The 19,818-nt window shown below is 44.5% G+C and overlaps 1 long non-coding RNA gene across 2 annotated transcripts; it reads right to left on the bottom strand.

Moving 5' to 3' along the window:
- Positions 1-8,474: 8,474 nt before the first annotated feature.
- On the bottom strand, positions 8,475-19,092 carry LOC135310665 (uncharacterized). Of its 2 annotated transcripts, none has more exons than XR_010370774.1 (3): positions 17,766-18,843; positions 10,993-11,324; positions 8,475-10,369 (listed from the first exon to the last, which is right to left on the bottom strand). It is a non-coding gene; the product is annotated as an uncharacterized LOC135310665 (long non-coding RNA). The 2 variants fall into 2 exon arrangements; XR_010370773.1 differs by lacking the exon at positions 17,766-18,843 and adding an exon at positions 18,969-19,092 and having other exon boundaries at positions 8,479-10,369; positions 10,993-11,320.
- Between the last annotated feature and the right edge of the window lie 726 nt (positions 19,093-19,818).

The raw sequence follows: 19,818 nt of genomic DNA, 5'->3' as shown, positions 1-19,818 counted from the left end.
AAACGGACTTGCACCTGCTATAAGTTTTGCTTCGTTTTACTCTCTCATAGCAAGACTTGGGCTGAGAGGAATGTGCTGAGGACTGACAGTGCTTAACTGCTGAACAGTTTTTACAGGAATAATGTTTGTGAGATATCTTCAACTTGATTTTCATTCTTCCTCATCTCCACCACCCCAAACCAATGACCCCTCCCCACCAGAGCATGACGGGTGTTTGGCAAGTGCGCAGGGAGCTGGGCTGTTCCTCGTTTCATATGTCCAAGCCCCTCCAGATCTAGCCTGAGACCCTGGCAGCGGGGTGACAGCGTAGCCAATAATATCTGGTAACAGAGGTGACGACTACACCTGAACTTTCTCATTTCTTTCATGCCACCAACATAACATTGAAACATTAAAGCCACCCAGCCTGTTTGGGCAGTTCTCTTTTTATTCCATAGCATTTTCCTAAAGAAGAAAACCTTTTTTTTTTGGCCTGTGTCCTGATTTCAGCTGGGATAGAGTTAAATTTCTTCGTAGTAGCTAGTACGGGGCTATATTTTGGATTTTTGCTGGAAACAGTGGTGATAACATGGACATGTTTTAGTTGTTGCTAAGTAGCACTTATACTGGTCAAGGACTTTTCCAGCTCCCCGTGCTCTGCCGGGTGCACAAGGAGTTGGGAGGGGGCACAGCTGGGACAGCTGACCCCAACTGACCGAAGGGATATCCCACACCATATGACGTCATGCTCAGCATGTAAAGCTGGGGGAAGAAGGAGGAAGGGGGGGATGTTCAGAGTGATGGTGTTTGTCTTCCCAAGTAACTTACGCATGATGAAGCCCTGCTTTCCTGGGGATGGCCGAGCACCTGCCTGCTAGTGGGGAGTAGTGAATGAATTCCTTGGTTTGCTTTGCTTCTGCGCGCAGCTTTTGCTTTACCTATTAAACCGTCTTTGTCTCAACCCACGAGTTCTCACTTTTATTCTTCTGATTCTCTCCCCCATCCCACTGGGGGGGAGTGAGCAAGCGGCTGCGTGGTGCTTGGTTGCTGACTGAGGCTAAACCACATTTTGAGGGTGAACTACATGCCAGTTTTGGGCAGCAAATTTTGTGGGCTGCGGGTTTCTTGGCCCATCTGGGCTGACCTCCATCACTGGTGGAGGTAAGCTGAGGGAGGTGGAAGAAAAGCTAAATGCTATCCACGTTTTTCCATCATGTCATCACATCTTATCTATATACTTTAGTTCTGGTATAACATGGCACCCAAGTGTTGTGTGCTCCCTGCAGCGTCAGGTCAGACCCAACACAGAAAACTTATAAAATGTCTTGTTCAGGTAGTCCCGGCAATGGGAATCATAAGAAATACCAGCAACTTTGATATGCTCATTTTATGCATCATTACCTGCTGTTGCTTTACACAACTGTCAGGGTGCTGGCAACACTCTGGCATACAAAGAGCTTTTTTCCCTGTTCTTTTTAACATTTGAGGGGCAGAAAACTGTAACAAAGGCAAAAGAGGACCTCATTTGTCCTTGTATATCGGCATGCTCTACCGGCAAATTGATGGCAGTGGTGTTAAAACTGTGCTCATGCTGACTGTACTTTCCAGTAGGTAATATAACCACACTGTAACGAAAGCAGGCGGCATCAGCACAAGTGCAAGTCCTCACCAGTATAACTCTGCCCGCTGCAGGACCCCGGTGCTGCGGAGAGAGAGAACCAGCACCGGCACGGCAGTGGGCACGTAAGTCGGAGGCAACCGTACCACATCCTCAGCTGCGCAGCAAGACGTGCTGTTTACAAGGCTGTCCTTTGCGTGGCTTCTTCTGGCCAAGTCCCAGCAGCTGGTGGGAGGCAGGGCACCCAAGGGAACACCCGTACAACAAATAGGCTGAGACTGATGCACTGAAAACCAACATAGACCCAACATAGACCAACATAGTCCCATGTGCTCTACAGCAGAACAATAACAATAGTATATAAAATATAAAGATTGACTCGCAGCATCCAGCCCACTTGGCGATGCCCGCAGACAGGTGCTCTTGTACTTGACCTGTTTACTCCATCAAATTACCCAGCCTGGTCTCAGGAGCAACACATTTCTGCTTGTTCTGATGGCACTGGAGAAGGTCACCACAAAAATCCACACAATCCAGAGAAGACTGGCAGCATAGAGAGAGCATAGGGAGCATAGAGACTTCAGCATGGAGAGATGTGTACCACATGGAGGCAACATTTATTCAGGTCCATGCTTTTCACTCTACGTGCTTTCTTACAAGAAAATTTTAAAACCTGTGTATGTGCCTTCCAAAAGATGGGTACATTTCTCCTCTAGTATAATAATGGAGAATAAATTTCTCGCCTTAGCTAGTGCTGAAAAGAGCACTAACACTGTGGAGTTATGCTACTAAGAAGCCCCTCTTCTTCCTCCCTGCTCCTCACCCTAGTTCACCTTTGGGACATTTCTATTATGTTTGCTGTCTCCCATTACAGTATTTTAAAGTGTGAGGTCTGTATTCATGCAAGGTCCATTCCCGCACAGCCAACACATAAAGCCGATTAATTCACCCTTTCTGAAATTATGCACACTGCATCAATATGGTACCTAGTGTTCCACCACTTAAATAGTGTTTAAAAATTATCGCATTATATTCTTCCATTAACAGTACTTTAGAAACACTGAAAAAACCCCAAACCCACAGAAGATATCAGGGATCTCAGCCAAGTGGCCTGAGCTCACAAGCCTGAGTTTAAAAACACACTCATCCCTGAATAACTTCAGTGTTTTAAGTATCCATATTTATTATTTAACATTCAGCACAAGTCAGATTGGCTTTTACAGAGAGAATGCAAGACAACAGCTGCAACAGACCAAGAGTCCCTGGAGCGTCGGTGCCTGGTCAGTGTGCACAAGCAGTCAGAAAGGCAGGGAGAGGGAGAAGCAATCCAAAGGAAAACTAAGGAAGGAACCAGCACAACATGCCTTATCAGATAAATTATAGAAATGGCATGAAAAAATCCAGAGAAAAGGCTGGAGGGAGCTGAAAGAACTGGGAAAAGAACAAAAGCCAAGGTGAAAGAAAAGGAAAGGCAGAGGAAAAATAAGATTATGCAAGTATCCCCCAGTGCCCACTCAGCTCTTAGGACTACCTTTCTGGCTGGAGGCACCCACGTGCCTCTGGGGCTTTGAAAATATTGCCCCTAAGAGTCAAGTGGAATCTCTGCCCTGCTGCTCTCCTCCCAGCCTCCCCTCCTCCCCTCAGCTCATCCCACCTACAAGGCTTATGCTTGTCTTTTCACCCTGACCTCTCTGTGCTGGTTGCTGGAAAAGGCCAGGGTCTACACCTAACTCAAGACATTTCTTCATACAGCCACAGCATCACTACCTCAATGATATGTCAAAGTTTTATCAGGTGGATTCATTAGAAAGGTGACTTCTTATTTACAACTTCAAATATATACAAAAAGGACAATAATGAGCCTACTTAATAATCGTGAAACAGACTTAATGTCATTTAATTACTGCACCTGTACCAAAAGGCAGAAAGAAAAATATAATTAATCTCCAGAATTAGAAAGAGGGGGAAAAACAGTCTAATAATAGCTACTTCACCAATAAACATAAAGGTTATAAGTGGAATCCCCAGAATTTCAAAGTCAAAATAAATTTGTAAAAGTGAAAAGGTTAGAGGCAGAAAAAATAATAATCAGGCAGCAAAAGGTAAATAATCCATTAATCATGCACATCTGCTGAAGCGACTGAGTGAGCAGGGTGCTCGTCTGGCTGCAGAGCAGCGAAGGCGATACGCCCCGTGGGCGCCAGGTAGCACCTTTGCCTACGGCAGGCTGGTCCATCGCCTGCTACCAGAAAATACCACTGAAACAGAGTAATTAGAAATAGGCACTAGACACAGGTCCTATAGGAAACGCTGTGCTTAAAGGGGAGAAGCATATGGTAAGAGACAAAACTCAGCCGGTTACGGCTAGACATATGCCTGTGGAAAATCAAGCATGACTGCAGTGGTGAAAACTGGACGCAAAGGAATGTAAGCCAGCCTCGTAACCACTGACACGGCAGCTTCGCTTCATCACTGACCTTTTTCAGTTTGCTTCTGGCAAAAACGATTGGCAGGGCCCTGACGTGCATGAAAAAGAAGGATGTTGTCTTTACACTGAGGCTACCAGTTGTGCTGCATTTACTTTGGAGAAGTTCCGGGTTTAGGTCTGTACAGCCAATTAATGACCAAAATGCTATTAGTTCTTCAGCATGTGGCTGAGGCTTGACCTGCTGTGGGTGTGCAGTTTTAGCCCGCCAATGCATCACCCTGATTGTCGGAGAGATGGGGGTCCACCACGTGCAAGCCTCTTGGCCTTGCGAGGTGCTGCCAGGCAGCTCGCGCTGTGGTTGCGTCAGAGAATGGGGTGGAGACACCGGCAGTTCCTGTGAGCTTCTACACAGGTAAGGATGAGGCTTCCGTATTCACACCATTAAAACTTATGACCCCAACACACACCGGAGCAAAACAAAACTGGGGCAGCAGTCCCCACAGGACAGCTCTAATACCTTGAAAATGCACAGTATCCACCACATAAAATGCCTATTGCATCTCTGCAGTAATTGAAGATAAGAAAGGAAACATGAGTGGACCTGGAGCTGTAGCGCTTTGCTGGCAGAGGAGTTAAGGCCTTGCAAGTTTAGCACTGGAGAAGCCAAAATCCACCCCAGGCTACCACTGAGGCCTATTTTGATTCACACAGAAGGTATGTATCCCAGTATTGTCTATAGACCACGTTTTGCCCGATAATAACTCACATTAGGACACTTTCCCCACTGTTCTTTGAGGGTTACTTATAAGCTGAAGGGTTTCCCGATGAGCACATTTTGTCTGTCTTGGAAGAGGTGATACACATATCTCTAGCCGTGTCTGTCCCAGACATTCACTCCTTTCACACTCTTCGTTAGAAACCTCTCTTGTCACAGTTATTCAAGCAGTCCATTTAGTTTATTTTTAAAACCTAATTGCACTGGCACATTAGTCCTTTCAACTTTCTTTTTAAAATTTTGAGTTTAGTATATTAACATCCAAGGTGTGGAAACAGCCAAAATTAAGAGAGACTTAGCAAACTTCAGGTACACCCAGGAATGGCAGAAAACAACATCTACAATGAGACATAAGTAGGGAACTTTCAAACCAGAAGGACTCTGGGAAGATCATTACATTGATTCAGATCCTAGAGAGGTACATTTATGGAAATACATTATAGTAAGTAACTATATATAGCTACTCAGCACTGCAAAATTCCCTATTTTCAGTGAGTGTAAGGTCAAGGAATGGATCACATTGCAAGGCTCAGAGAGTCTGCTTTCACATAAGAGAAGCATTAGTGGCTTCTGAGGTCTCCTTCAACCTTCTGGGCTTTTCACAGTTTAAAAGACAAGAAAAGGTTAAAAAAAAATTACTAATCTGAGAAAACCTGTTTCAGAAAATGAGACACTACACAGAAACTTATTTTTTCTGCAGGGTACATGGAGCTGAGCATTGCAAGGACCTGCAGAAGCATGAAAGTATTGGCTTTTGACACAAATTTAGCAACTCTAAAGTGCCAATGGGCAAACATTTTCAGCTCCGTGGAGCAAACAGACTCCCGCACTGCTTCAGGCTTCAGTGCAGCATTGTCTGGCCTCAGACGGCACAGGGAGTGATAAGCACGTTAAGAGAAGCTCTCTCACACCTCACTGCCTGCATCCGGGCACAGCTGCTGCCCGGCGCGGGTGCCGCTGCATCCCTGAGCGATAACGGCTGGGAGGCAGACATTGAAATGTGAGGTGTCTATTGAAATGAGACATTATATTTTACGTTGCTCTGTGGCAGAGGAGGTGTGTGCTCCGCTGTGGGTGTACCTTTTGGTCACCCTTTCCTTGGTGTCTCTCCTGAAGCAGTCCTGAGGGTGTGAACAAATATTTGTTCCTTGGTCTTTTAAATAGGGCACAGTGTCTTGGCTCTAAGTACGCACTCACCGTGATGCTCAATACAGGCTGCTTCGGTTTGTATCATGTACTTTGCCTGGCAGCCTAACCCTGTTCTGAGAAGGCTTTCTAAAATATGTGCTTTGCTTTTTAACGTCAGAGGTGACAAGATACCACCAGAAACAGGGATCTAGTGATGTAATAAGGCAGGAAATACTGTTACAAAAAAAAAAAAAAAAAAAAAAAAAAAAAAGGACCGTATTGAAAAAGGAGTGAAATCAAGCCAATCCCGTAAGATCTTGTTCACTAGGTCTTAGAGAATAATGCCTTTGGATGAATTAGAGCACATTTACAGAAGTACTTCCTCATGCCTACTTTTGGTCTAAACTCATAATAAGAGGGCTGATCCCTTTGTAGGATCTCGATGCTGAGATGTACAGAGAACCCTGAATAAGCAAAGCACACAGAAAAGCAGTACATTATCGTGCTTTGTTAAGAGTCATGGAGATTTTGCCCTAAGGGAGGTAAAGATCTGGGCTTGGGAAGGGCAGGTCTTTGGCATGACAGCAGTCAGGTTTTTTTCCTGCAGACAGTAGTCCCTTCAAGTACTTTGAGCTAAAATATTTTTACCTCAAAATTCTCCAGGCTCCTGAAACATCGAAAAAAGTGAGGCTGAATTTTAAGCTAGTTACTGTGCTTAAGAGACACATAGGGAGCCATTGAGAACTGTCTAAGGAAACATTTCCAGCTTTGGACTGCAAAGTAAACAAAAAGAAAATCAGGATTGTTTCTGGGGGAAGAAGGAGTTCAATAATTCTCCTGTAACTGTAACACTGCAGAGATGCGTTCCTGGACAGAAGCATCACCCCGCCGCAGGAACACCTAAATAGCTACTTGGAAGACCACGAAAGGACTTCAAACTACTTTGTACTAGGGCTAAGAAGTCTGCAGGTGTGTCAAATGAATTGATGATGGTTAATTTAGATCCCCTATACTAGTGCACAGACGTAGTTGTTCTCAGGCTGACTCCTGGATACCCTCCCTACCAATGCTTGAGGGAGATCAGACTGTTCAAATTGAAAGCTGTAAAGAAGTTTCATTTCTGTCTTACATATTGAACAAGTATATGTAACCAGGAGGTACCTGAATTTATCAACATTTCAGGTTCGGTTGCAAGCAAGTCTTATTTAAACAGTCATCTTATTTTACATGGCTTTAGAAAAAATATTTAGAAAAAAAAAATCGTTTAGATTATTTAGAAAAAAGAAGCTTGCCCAGTTTAAAGAGTTGATATAGAAACTGTAATAATGAACTAGTTAAAAAAAGAAAACCCATGCACACGATCTCAAAATCAAAGCCCCCCTGATTGCTTTTTTCTTGGTATTAGCATTGGTGTACTAAGCTAGAGCTCTTTTCCAGAGAGGTAAATCTATAGGGGGCTATCATTAACCAGAAGCAAAACAATTTTTGAATTGAAGGTTCTGAATGAAAAGTATCCAAATCTATTCGAAAGACAACCGGACGCAGAGACCTGAGAAGAACTTATGCTAAAAATGCCGGTGCTGCAAAGCCACAGGCGAACATTTAGCGTTACACTCTGCCGTAGGGTGGCAAAGTCACTACAGTGACTACGGAAGAAAAAAAGCTGATTAATTGCAACAGCCATGTTTTTCCTGCACGGTTCAGAAGCCAGCTTCATAAACTGCTCCTGTGCAGGAAAGCAGCAAAGCGGGACTGTGTGGGTTTGATGTGTGTTCCCCTTCTCAACAAACTAGACTGAAAAAGACATGGTGAACCCCTCTGCTAGAAATACGCTTTTCACTGAAAAAATTCATTCAAAGAACTGAGAGTTCAGCATAAACAAAGCAACATGGCAGCTTTTTATCACCATATGTCACAAGCAGCTTATATCATTAATGTTGTTGTAGAAAAACTTGTTTCCGTAGTGCTTTACTAGTAGCATTCAACCACTAGAATTTTATATTTAACAATAATTCCTAAGCCTACTCCCCTACCTGTGTGAATGCATAGCAAGTCTCTTCTGGTAGCTCTGGTAACCTCTTCTAGCTCCATTAACTTTGCCCGGTTTTCTACCACTTCCCCTCAAGCCCTTTGCCTCTGATGCAAATAATTCCCAGCGGAAGATGGCCTATGCTCAGAACAGTCCTTTCATCCCTGAATAAGGGTCCATGCAAATTAGATGTTCAGCTGAGTAAAATCTAACTTGCTAAATACCAGTAAAATTATGTCATGGAAACAGAACCCCATAACCTGCCTTTGCTTTTACCCACCACTTGTCAGACTTGATCACAACAATAGCAAATTAACTTTAGGGGAAAAAAAAAATCCTGACAAGGCAAAGCTGCTCGGGCGATATTCAAATGAACCACTTAACCTTTTGGTACTAAAAGCTTCCTGCAATAATGAAACATTAGTCATTAACTCAATGTGCTTTGTTAAATATTAGACAAGAGCGCACATTCAATTTAGCACTCACGTATACTTAGCGACAAAGAGCCATCTGTGCTGACTACAATCTCCAGGGCGGGAAGTGTGCTGTGAATGGCACTCCAGCCTAGTAAGGCTCTGATGTATGGGGAAAAATACGCAACAGCCAGTATATCACGGGGAAAGATCATGCAGAAAGGAGAATGATCCTGTTTATGCGGTTATTTCTTCACTGAAAGGGTTACCAAGCGCTGGAACGGGCTGCCGAGGGAAGTGGTTGGGTCACCATCCCTGGAGGTACTTAAAAGACATGTAGATGTGGCACTTAGCAGCATGGTTTAGTGGGACTTGGCAGTGCTAGGTTTATGGCTGGACTCAATGATCTTAAAGGTCCTTTCCAACCTAGATGATTCTATGACTCTGTGATTCCCCCTGCTCAGTGCTATCCGTCCTGTGCAAGCACAGAGGAGAACTGAAGTAAAGGAGCTCCACCTAGCTAGTGGGCAGACAAGAACTCTGCCCAGAGCAGGGTATTGCCCACGCTGTCTGCATGTTTTCATGAATGGGTTGCAGCATCTTTCTCTTTAGCTCAACAGTTACAATACCCTGGCCAGCCCGAGGCTGGCCACCGGTCCCTGGGTGGCACAAGCATCGTAACAGAAGCAGTGCTTGCATAAGCCCCTGAAGCATTGACTGAGGGGTGCCGGGGAGAAGGAGGTGAAGAGAACTATGACATTAAAATATTTGCCCAATTAAGCAAGTGGACAGAAAGACTGCATGAACGGGACCTACAATGTGCCGGATTCCTTCCCAAGTAAAGGAAAAAAAGGAAGACTAGATTTATTGTCTGTCAAAAATTAATTCTTGTCTTCTTGTGTTCAATCCAGAGAACTGCTGTGTACCCCCCCTTCCCCTCTGGCCTCTGTTAGCCCTCCCTGGCCCCTCGTTGACTGAAATGCTGTTGACAGTAGCTAATGCCAGTGGGGCTCCCTCTATTCTCCAACATGATATCCAACATGAGGGATAAAACATCCTGACAGACCTCCACTGGTCACCAGAAAAGCACAGATGTTAACCAAAAGCGCGTCAGTAGATTCTCAAACAGAGGTTCTTCAAAATATCCAGTCCAAGTATTAATTCAATATACTGTATGATACATAAATATTTCAAGATGAGCTTCTGAGCTGTAAACCACTCAATTTCTTCATTTCAAACAAGTGTACTAATATACCCATAAATTTATGTTAAAACAAGAAACATGATTTGGTTAGCATCACATGCATTTCAATTGCCTGAAAGTTTTTCTTCCTGTTCCACAGAATTCAGAAAGTGCTTTAGACAGCTCCAGACCAAGACACAGTACAAAAGTGTCATCTTGTTTAGCTTTAATGATATATTGCTCTGGGCAAGGTCAACTATTTCATATTGTTCTGTCAAGAAAAGAAAGTGTATAAGCAATAAGATTGGAAAGGTTTCAGGCCCTCTGGGAATCCTCCCTGTAAGGAGGATCACTGCAGCAGAAAGTCTCAACAGGAACAGCAGAGAAAACATGTGGTGAGAGGAACAAGCTTCTCCAGCATAAATTTATTTTTTCAGCTGTTTTCAAGTCCTTTAGACTTAGAGAACAGCTTTTACAACTTCTACCGAGCCCTATAGAGGGCGTCTCATCAGCACTTGAAAATTCCGGGTGTTTTTTAGCTTTACAATTTCCTTATTTGTGACATATAATCCAAGCCCATGACGAAGCAGTTCATATTCAGACAACAATGCAATTAAGTTTCTGGAAGCGAACTACGTTTTACCAACAAAATCCCTCTACTGAGAGCCACGATTTCCGTGTCTTTTGGGTTTCTACGTGAGCTAGTTGCTCCCTTCTTTCCAAGGACAGGCACAATCTCTACTAAATCTTGGAAAGTCTACAGAAGCTTTGCAAAGGTGAATTGTAAGAGTCTCCAGCTGGTGCCATCTGCTTCTGCTGGAAGTTATCAGACAGAAAACATGCGTGTTAAAAACAATTTAAAAACAGCAAGAGAAGATATGCTACAATTTGTCCTGAATCTCTTACTACAAAAAAATGTATCAAGTACTTCTCTACAGTATTGGTTGCTTAAAGTCACCTTTGCCAGACACAGTGAAGAGCTGACAATACATTAAACGCCAAAACGTAAAGCTGAACAGTCCTTGTCACGGTACATTATGATATGATGATAGTGCGTCTTCTGAATTGTTCCATTAGAAAAGCTATTCTTAGAGGAAAAAAGACTGGTTAGCAGTCAAAATATTAGGAAGGCTTCTTAGTAAATTCCGCCTTTAAAAGCCTACCAGAATAGCTATGGAGATTGCAAGTATATAGAATAAAAATACCCAAACAAACAGTTTTATGTTAATATCTACATTTAGCTGGGTTTAACTGAAAAATTCAGACATCTCCCTTAGTAATCTAAAGGCCAATAAAGCAAAAGGGGAAAAAAGATACATTTTTTTAGAAGTATTCATGGCTTTGGCCAATAATAAATAGTTGTGTTAAAGGTAACTAGCAAAAAAGCATCGGTAACTGAGGATACATGCTTATACTGAGAAATATGAACAGACACTAACCTGAAGAATGAGCAGCTGCGGAAGCATCAATCCTACTTCAGCTGTAGCAGTAGAGTTACATGATGTGGAGACAGGACTTCTGACCTCAAACAAACTTTAATCCTAAAGGTTGCACTCCAGGTGAGGAATGAGCACAGCAGTTTTTAAGGACTCACACCACATCATACCCACCACTTAACTGGGTTATGGTAACTGGTTTTATAGATGCACAAGTCTCTGCACTCTGTGACAGTAGCACACAGCATCGAGTTCAGAAACCCAGATATTGAAGTTCAGTAAGACAGCTCAGATTCATGCAGATTTCTCCGCTACCTGCAGATATCCTGTCCTTTCTGGAGAAAAAAAAAGGAGAACAAAGCTGTACAGGATGGTTCTTGCATGCAGGCATCCTGCAGAGGCTACAGGGAGTCTACAGGCAACGTCCTGCGTCATTACCAATGATTTAATCCCTTGGCAAGCTCCCAGGGGCACTGCCAGTCTAAAAGTTAAGGTCTTGTCAGGGAGCTTCAGCAGTGTAAAATAACTGAGACTTGGAAGCTAAGCGTGGCACTATCGTGGCAGAGCACTGTTACCAACACTGCTGTGTGACATTGCTGGTTAGCAAACACGGCTGGCATCCTACCATCGAACCTCTTCAGAAGTATGTTATTTCAAGCGAGGGGAGTTCACCAGGATTCTGGTTCATTACTTAGGTGCTGGGTATTTTCCCCATTTAACAAACACACACCCTCTCCACCCTCCTCAAACCTGTTGGTTTAATGCAAGATCAAGAAGCAGACTGTAACTCGGGCGTGCTTCCCTTCACGCTCTGCCTCGCTCCAGGGCACGCTCCCTCCAAGCCTCCCTTAGAGGCTCCAAAACCAAGTTTTTAAAGCCCACTGGCAGCTGCATAGTTAGTTACTTTTCTCACCGACTTGCAGAGCATAATTTCTGTTATTAATTCATATTCATGTATAATATTTGCAGAAGGGCCTCCCTTTATCTGCTCTTACTTAATCCACAGCTCAGTGCTGTTTCCCCGTCCCACTGTACCTGCCGTGTAGACTGCGCTACATATCGTTTCTGAGAACCAGTTTGGGCGCTGAGCTGATATTCTACGGGGACTCTCTGTCCAGTACTTACCACCTCCTTCCCGAAATTCCTGTTAAAAACTGCAGGCTGATATTAGATTACAGCAGTCATCACCAACAGATGCTTTAAATGTTGCTGTGGGGAACAGCAGACTTCAAAGAAACCAGGAGAGCTGGGCAAGCGGGGCCAGCCTTTCTCCTCAGAAGTGAAGAGCACAGGCTGTGTATTCGTCATCCAAGAATGAGCAGAGGGCAAGAACCAGCTCCTGTGGCTCTTCTTTTCTCAGCGAGATCTCAACTGGGGACTGATGGGAATGCTGATGGAGTGGGGCACTGCTCCCACTGAGCCTGGGAGGACGACTGGCCCTAAAGGACAAGTGAGACCTAATATCCCAAACAGGGGTCATGCTTCAATAGCCGTAGTCACTAAGTAATAAATACTTTTAAAAACCTGGCCTAAGATACTGTATTTAGGTGTTTGTCAAGAGGACACTGAAGCCTCTGCACATGGTTGGGAGCCTCAGAAACTTCAGAAATCAGGAATGGTATTGCCGGTTGCCTTTAGGGGTACAGGCAGTGCCGTGGTTGGTACATCACTGCAGCTCAGGTGTGCCGAATGCCGGGATCCAAAATTCACTGCTGTAAACGCAAACAGGCCCAGAAGAGGATTTTGAGCAAGGTTTTCCACAGCTTTCATTTGAGTTTGTTGCTCATTTCTGAGATGCTTGCAGGTGGCATCCAGCACCAGCTGCCCCACCGGGGACCTGCCTACCTCCCCTCCCTGCACCCGCACCTCTGAGACACCTGGCTGGGGTCAGACCCCGGGGAGCACCGGTGGCCTGCTCCATTGCCATGGGGTTTGGTGGGCACCTTCCACAACCCTCCACCGGAGGAAAGCAAGCTTGACTATGTACATACATGCATATAGCTGCACGGGACATTGGCAAAGGCTTTAGCACCTAACTCATGACACTCCTGCCAGTCTTCAATCAAACAAGTTGTTCAACTCTTTAAAGCAGTGGGTTTCAAGTGCACTATGTGTTTTATCAGTCATATACAATCCACGCATATGATTTTGTGTTTGCTTTTATATAATATATGTATACATATAAACCTATATATAACTATATAATTGTCATTCTTAATGACCTATTTCTATAGAGCAGTGAAATAGGCATCACGTGGTTGTCTTTGTTTTAACAAAGTTCTTCCAGATTTGGGGGAGAGCAGGGGAAAGAGGAGAGGGAAGGCAGAGAGAAACTGCATGTGAACATTTTTGTTTGGGGGGATTGAAGGCATTTAAGGGACCTTTACAAAAACCACATTTAAGAGACCTCTCGTTCGTCTTGCAAATAGTACAACAACAGCTTGCAGGAAATGATAATTATCTCCTACTACCACTTGCTGGTACCCTATAAAATATTCTTTTAAAATATCTAATGTGTTGAGGTGTGTCAAGTAGCTTTTTCACCACATGATGTGTGATAAACAGGATATCTCTCGTAATCAGAAATCTAAAGCATGCGGAATGTAAAGATTAAAAGAGCAGTGTTTTTCTTTAAATGAATGTAATCAATGCGCTTATTAGTTTGCTGCAGCAGAAGGAGGGAGTGGGTGGGTGTTTCAGAGTTGGCACATGTCTATTTGGCAACAGTGAATAGCCTGAGTGTTTATAGAGAGAGCTCTGTGGAATCCCTAGATTCTGCAGATTTCCTTACCAATTTTGTCTCGGATAATTAAGGATTTTAAATAATAAAAGAAAAAGTTAAAGAGGAAGTACAAGCTCCAGCTGGATCAAATAAAAAATAAATTAAAAAAAAATAAAAAAGAAGGGTTTTTAAATTCTCAATATTGCCTTAAAACTAAAAATCAGCACTAAAGCACAACTTGGCTCTTAAAAGTAACTATGGAAAACCGGCACCTGCTTCCTCAACAGATCTACTCCCTGGATGTATCCAGAGATATATCTTCTTAAACTAGTGATTAAAAATGGTTTCTACAGCTGTTGGACCTCCAAGAGACAACCCATAACGGGACGGGATGGAGCTGGAGTCTTTCTGGTCTATACGTGGCCAGACCGCATCACGGCACTGACCTAAGTCCCCAGCCACGGGTTCGGATAAAGCTGTTGTCAGCCGTGGTGATATGCAAGCAACAACCCCAGTGTCCCACTCTCTTCTTCAAGTAAGGCTAAAATGTTATGGCAGCCCTCCTTGTCTAAATGTATGTAGGTTTGCATAAATGCAGCCTAGTCGCTTTTTGGTCGTGCCTGGCTACGACCGTGGTGGATGTTCAGGTTGGACAAAGACACTCTCTCCCGCCTGGTGAGCAGGGCAGCTTAGGCCCAGACACAGCGAGTGCATCGCCTGTGGGAAAAAGCTTCTGGATGCAACAAACTGGCCGTAGCGCTGCTGCCTCTTTCACACACACGGGGCTCCTGGAGAGCCAGCGTGGCTGCTGCCGCCGCCATCAAAGGGGAGGTGAGGACACAGAGAAAGAATAACACTCGTTTTTGAGGAAGGGCTGCTGCCACCCCAAAGAAATGGTCTTTCATCATACCTCTCCAGCATTGCTAATAGCAGCAGAAGCAAAGGGTCTGAGCCGCTGTCCTGCTGGAGGCCAAATCTAGAATCCTGAATCCTAGAAACATAATTCTTTTTCATCTGAAATTCCAAAAATCCATAGGCCAGTTTTGACCACCAGCTCAAATCTGTGCAGCCATATTAAGTTCAAAAAGTCCCAAAAGACTGTTGAACTGAGCCCTTGGAGGGCTGGTGGCCAACTCGGAGCAGATGAGGAGGCAGCGCTGCTGTTCTCTGAGAGCAGCACCTCTGGTGCTGTCGGACATGAGGGCTTGACTCAGGACACAGTACGAGGGCAGCAGCACGAGCTGCAGGCTGCCTGCAAGCAGCCGTCAGGATGGGCAGACAAGGTCAGGGTGCCAAGCATTAGCGCTCTCTTATTTGGACTCTCTACTGAAAGCTCGGACTCTGTCAGAAAGACCAAGAGCTTAACAGACTTCCAGTGCCATTCCCACTCTTCGAGTGTCACCACATTCCTGCAGCTCGTGGTCAGGCAGTAAGCAACTTCTCTGTAGTCACACACAAGCTCTGGAAAGGAGAAGGAGCTGAACTATTTCCCACGTCCTAGCCCAGTACCATAAGAACTTCTTAACTGCAATATTATTCTGAATCGTTCCAGTCTTTATGGCTATATGACTTCCCTAAGTCACAACTGTAGCATAGCTATCAAATTAGCTCAAGAAATCATTTTCTTTTTTTAATCAGAAAGAATAAACTATCTTCCCTTCTTCTAATACACATAATATGTGTGTATAATGCCTGGATGCATATGTGTATGTATATGCATATAATACACTGATCAAATACTACTTTATTATTAAGTGGCAATGTCTGGTTGACTGGATCTGTTTCCTGCTTTTACCATGACTAAAAGAGACTGATACTCTTGGGCGATGTATTATTTTGCCAGTTAAATGTAATTAAAAGCTAAGTAAAACCAGCAGCAATTCAGAATGGGGGAAAATCTGTATATTGGAGAGATGTTATATCTGTTTTTGTCCAGTCAGTGGCTAAAGGAATTAGATCAAATAGTATTTAGAGAAAAAAAAAATTCTTTTTAAATGCATACCTACTAGGTGCACTTTGCTCTTTTTTCTTTTTAAAATTTAATAGTCATAAAATTACAGTGAGCCACTAAACCACAGAACACTGTGCACTGTGTGCAATAATAATTCCCATATCACAGCTCTGCCAGACCCCCATTAAGGAGGCTCCTTCTTTCCTGTGAAGCCAGCTCCTCCTCAGACACTGGCACCCTCCTACCCCGCCCCCCCCCCCCAAAAAAAAAAAAAAAAAAAAAGATTATGTGCTTTTATAATCTCTCCAAGAGTCACTTCCACACACTTACATCAGACCCAACATCCAATGCCCTTTTAAAGTAATCTTTGCATTAAGGCCATGGCACTGAGGCCTCTCCCATCTTAGAGGGATCCTGTTGCCTGGGGAAACACTGGTAGGGGTGCAACAAGGGGCGCTGACCTTGGTGGCAGTGCCTCCAAAAGGCACAGCAAAGCTCGTAGCGCTCTCAAGGCATTCAGCGTTTAATGCCGCGCTGAAAGGGGCAGCCACAGCTCCGGAGGCTTTGCCAGCTTTAGGAGCCTCGCCAGACCTTTCTGGTCACAAACCTCAGAGAGTGGAGGAGCCCCTTGGCTCGGGACATTTTTATCTGGTGGGAGGGAGAGGGAGAAGGGACGAACCTCCACCCTGTTCGCCCTCCCCCAGAATGGCAAATCTAAAGAAGCCATGGCGGGAGCGCCGCCCATAAACCGCTCGGTGCCGTATGCGTTGCTAGGATTTCACAGAGGATAAGGGTCAGATCTTAAACCCTCAAAAACATATGGGCCTGATGTAAAGGGCCATGAAGTCTATAAGATTTCCATTGACTTCAGATCAGATCCTGAGTGTATCAGGCAGCGGGGTATTATCCTTGGGCAAGACCAGAACAAATGTTTCTGGAAGAGTCAGGCTGAGGAAAGAGGCATTTGCTTGGTCTGAGCTGAAGCCCCATGCTGCATCCTTTCTCAGTACACATAGTATCTGTGTAGAACATTTTAAATCATATCCTTCAAAGCACTTTCCCAACTATTCAGCTTTGGCAGTGACCATTTTCTCATGCGATGCTGATTACCCCTACCATTTCCATGACCATGTATAAGTAATGGCTGTGCACAGCGCTGTGTAGGTGAAGCACATTAATGTTGATACCGCTCTGCAGCAGGGGCTTGCTAAGCTGCTTCTATGGGAAGGTCCCTCCCCCCTCCTATTTTGATTTTTCTGCTGCTATACTTGATGACTAGCAATAAAAATGGGTAAACAGAGATCCAAGGGAAATGAAACTACATCTGCGGAACATTCAGAGCCAAAATACACAAGGTGGATAATTTGCATGCTGCATGTAAAAAGTAGTCACGCAGCTTTCTTCCTACTCTTTATATCTCCATAAAACATAATAATGGATTTCTAATTATACATCCAAATAATAGACAAGCTGCAAGATGCTGGGAGAAAATTGGAAAGGGGGAAAGAAACCAACCAAAGGTACAGATGTAACGAGGGTAGTGACATTTCTATAAAGATGCTTTGATGGTTGTTAAATAGTCATTTTGAAACAGAATTTTTTTAAGTGTCCTAATAGGAGTTTTCATTTTCAGATAATTTGCTACGCAGTTAAGTGATGTCAGACTACAAGCTGTAATCTACTACAATGACCAAAGAGGAGCTGTTTTCATGCCCATTAAAACATAGAATTGATTCCTAAATTGGCTTTCTGCAAAAGAAACCAGTCAGATTTATACCAAATTCAGCTGCAGGGTGAAGTCTTGACTTTTGATGATAAACGTTTGATAAACTTTATGCTAAAGTAATGCATTTTGTTTGTGAATTATAAACTCCTTAAGGTAAAAACAAATTCACAGTGGATTATGAAATTCAGCCTGTGTCCCCTTTTTATTGGTAAACGACAAAATTCGAATCGGCTGCGTTGCTGTGGGGAAGGGGCACATCCCCTGCCCGCACAAAGCGTGAGAGCAGCGGCCAGCGGTTCCTCCTTCCCTCGGCGATGCCCTTCCCCACCTCTGTCCCGCCTAGCTGAGGGCAGCCCCGCTGCCTGCCTCCTACTCACCTGCTGGCAGGGGTGTCGGTAGGGGGGATCCGGGATGCCAACCCTCATGAATGAAGGGTGAGTTCCCAAATGGTCGAAGTCATCACTGCATCACTCGATGCCACAGCTTCCACACCGAGCAGCGATTAACTGCCTGAGCTGCCTCCTCTCCTCGGACCTCCCCAGCCTTCAGCAGCTGGCAGGGCTGCCTTGGTGCTCTAGCAAGTTCAGTTGCCCCTGACTCTCTGCTACTGCTCTGAGCTGTCCTGCCTCCTGCCTAGTTTTTGTTTTGTACCTTGGGATACCGTTATGGGGCAGCTGTTTTGCAAGTTCCTGGTCTGAGGCATCTTACAAGCCTTCCGGAGGGGAATGCGTATGCTTTGCATGCTCGGCCCATCAATATTAGCTCCATCAGCATACCTGATGCAACCAGCTATCCCCAATCAGTTACAGCAGAGATTACCCAGTAATCTTTCTGTTACAGAAACAAAGAAGCAAATGTTTTTCTAATGAAATTGCCTAAATATCGTTTTCCTTTCTCATTTTGCCTTAGTGAAACAAAATCATTAAGTGTTCTCCGCAACTCGAGTACAAACGAGTCCTTCAACCTTGGAAGCATGCATGTAGAGGAGAAAATAATCTGCCTGTTTGCTTAACCTTTGAAATGAAAGAGAGTTCAGAGGCACTGTTGGGGAGGGGACGCAGAATAGGTCTCAAAGTGACTTTCTCACAGGGAAAGAACCTCTGTGAGGGAAGCTGACTGTTACAGCCTGTTTATCTCCTCAGTTCTCCTAGCAGAAGCAATAACTACCAGAGAGCTGTCTCAGCTGAAGGACACAGGAGGGACCCCTGTGGCCTTGGCTAATAAACATCCAGGAGATATCAGTGCTCATGTCAAGGTCTCACTAAAGAACAAGTTTTTAATTCTTAGGAATTTAACGGCAGCTGGGTGAGAAAAACAAATTCCTCTCCACCTTGCAGATGATATAATCTGTGGGTGAACATACACTAAATTACAGGGGCAAATAACAAGGGGCAGCCCTGGCTCTAGCACTGCTGCAGTCCATTCCCACAAGAACCATACAGCCTCAGCGAGATCTTTTCCGTCTCGTTTCCCGCTTGCAGTAAACGCAGGCAGCCGGCATGGCAGCACCAAACGTGGCTCTGCAACACACCACCGCAGCAGTTGCTGGTGGGGGCTTCCTCAGCTACCCCCAAAGTTACTTAGTGAGGTGGGAACGTCCAACTCGGGTTGAACATGAAAGGCGGCATGCAGCAGAAAGTCAGAAGATCCTGACAACCCAGCTGCCCTGTGATTTTGCACGAAAGCTGAGGGGGGAGGACATTGTGTAACGGTGTGCTTGCGTTCTCCCCTTTTGCAATGGAGTTGAATGAAGCAGACGGTTTGTCTCACAGTAAGTTCGGTATGCACATCATAGCCTTCTCAGGCATCCGTGTTCCTGCGTAAGAGCCCTCTGTGGGGATTTTCCTGGTGAACACCACGCTCGTGGAGATGGGTATGTGGTGTTCAGCCCAAGTATGAAAAGTGGTATATAAGATAAAGCCACAGAGTCCTTTACAACACAATGACCTCTTCTTTCTCCGTTATGCAGTGTGTAACAATAATCTTATGGTTTTATTGTTAACAGTGAATAATCTGTACCACTCTTGCTTTGCACAGTATTTTCCTCTAAAACCTCTGTTACATTACACAAACACAAGTTTAAACAAAAAAAATACTGCGGATACCTCCACCAGCTAAAAGGCGTTACAGCTGCCACTGCCTATATGTCATCCAGCACTCAAGGTATAAGATATATAAGGTCAAAGTTTTAGAGGCACCACCAAACCAAATCCTGCAGGGCTGCTCTGGGACTTGAAATAAGGACTGTACCAAAGCATGCTGGAGTTTTTGAACCACTTCTGCAGTCACGTTTATCTTGGCATCATCACGTCATATGAGAAACAGCAGTTACTACGGGCAAGTGTGACCAGGGAAGCAGGAAGGTATCGGGGAGCAGCCCTGGAACAGAGCAGGATTTGCTTTTTTTGGTCACGGAGGCAAACGGCACTT

This window comes from Phalacrocorax carbo, chromosome 1 (assembly GCF_963921805.1).
Source record: "Phalacrocorax carbo chromosome 1, bPhaCar2.1, whole genome shotgun sequence".
NCBI lineage: Eukaryota > Metazoa > Chordata > Aves > Suliformes > Phalacrocoracidae > Phalacrocorax > Phalacrocorax carbo.
The sequence above is the reverse complement of the archived record's forward strand: the minus strand, read 5'-3'. Positions and strand labels throughout refer to the sequence as shown.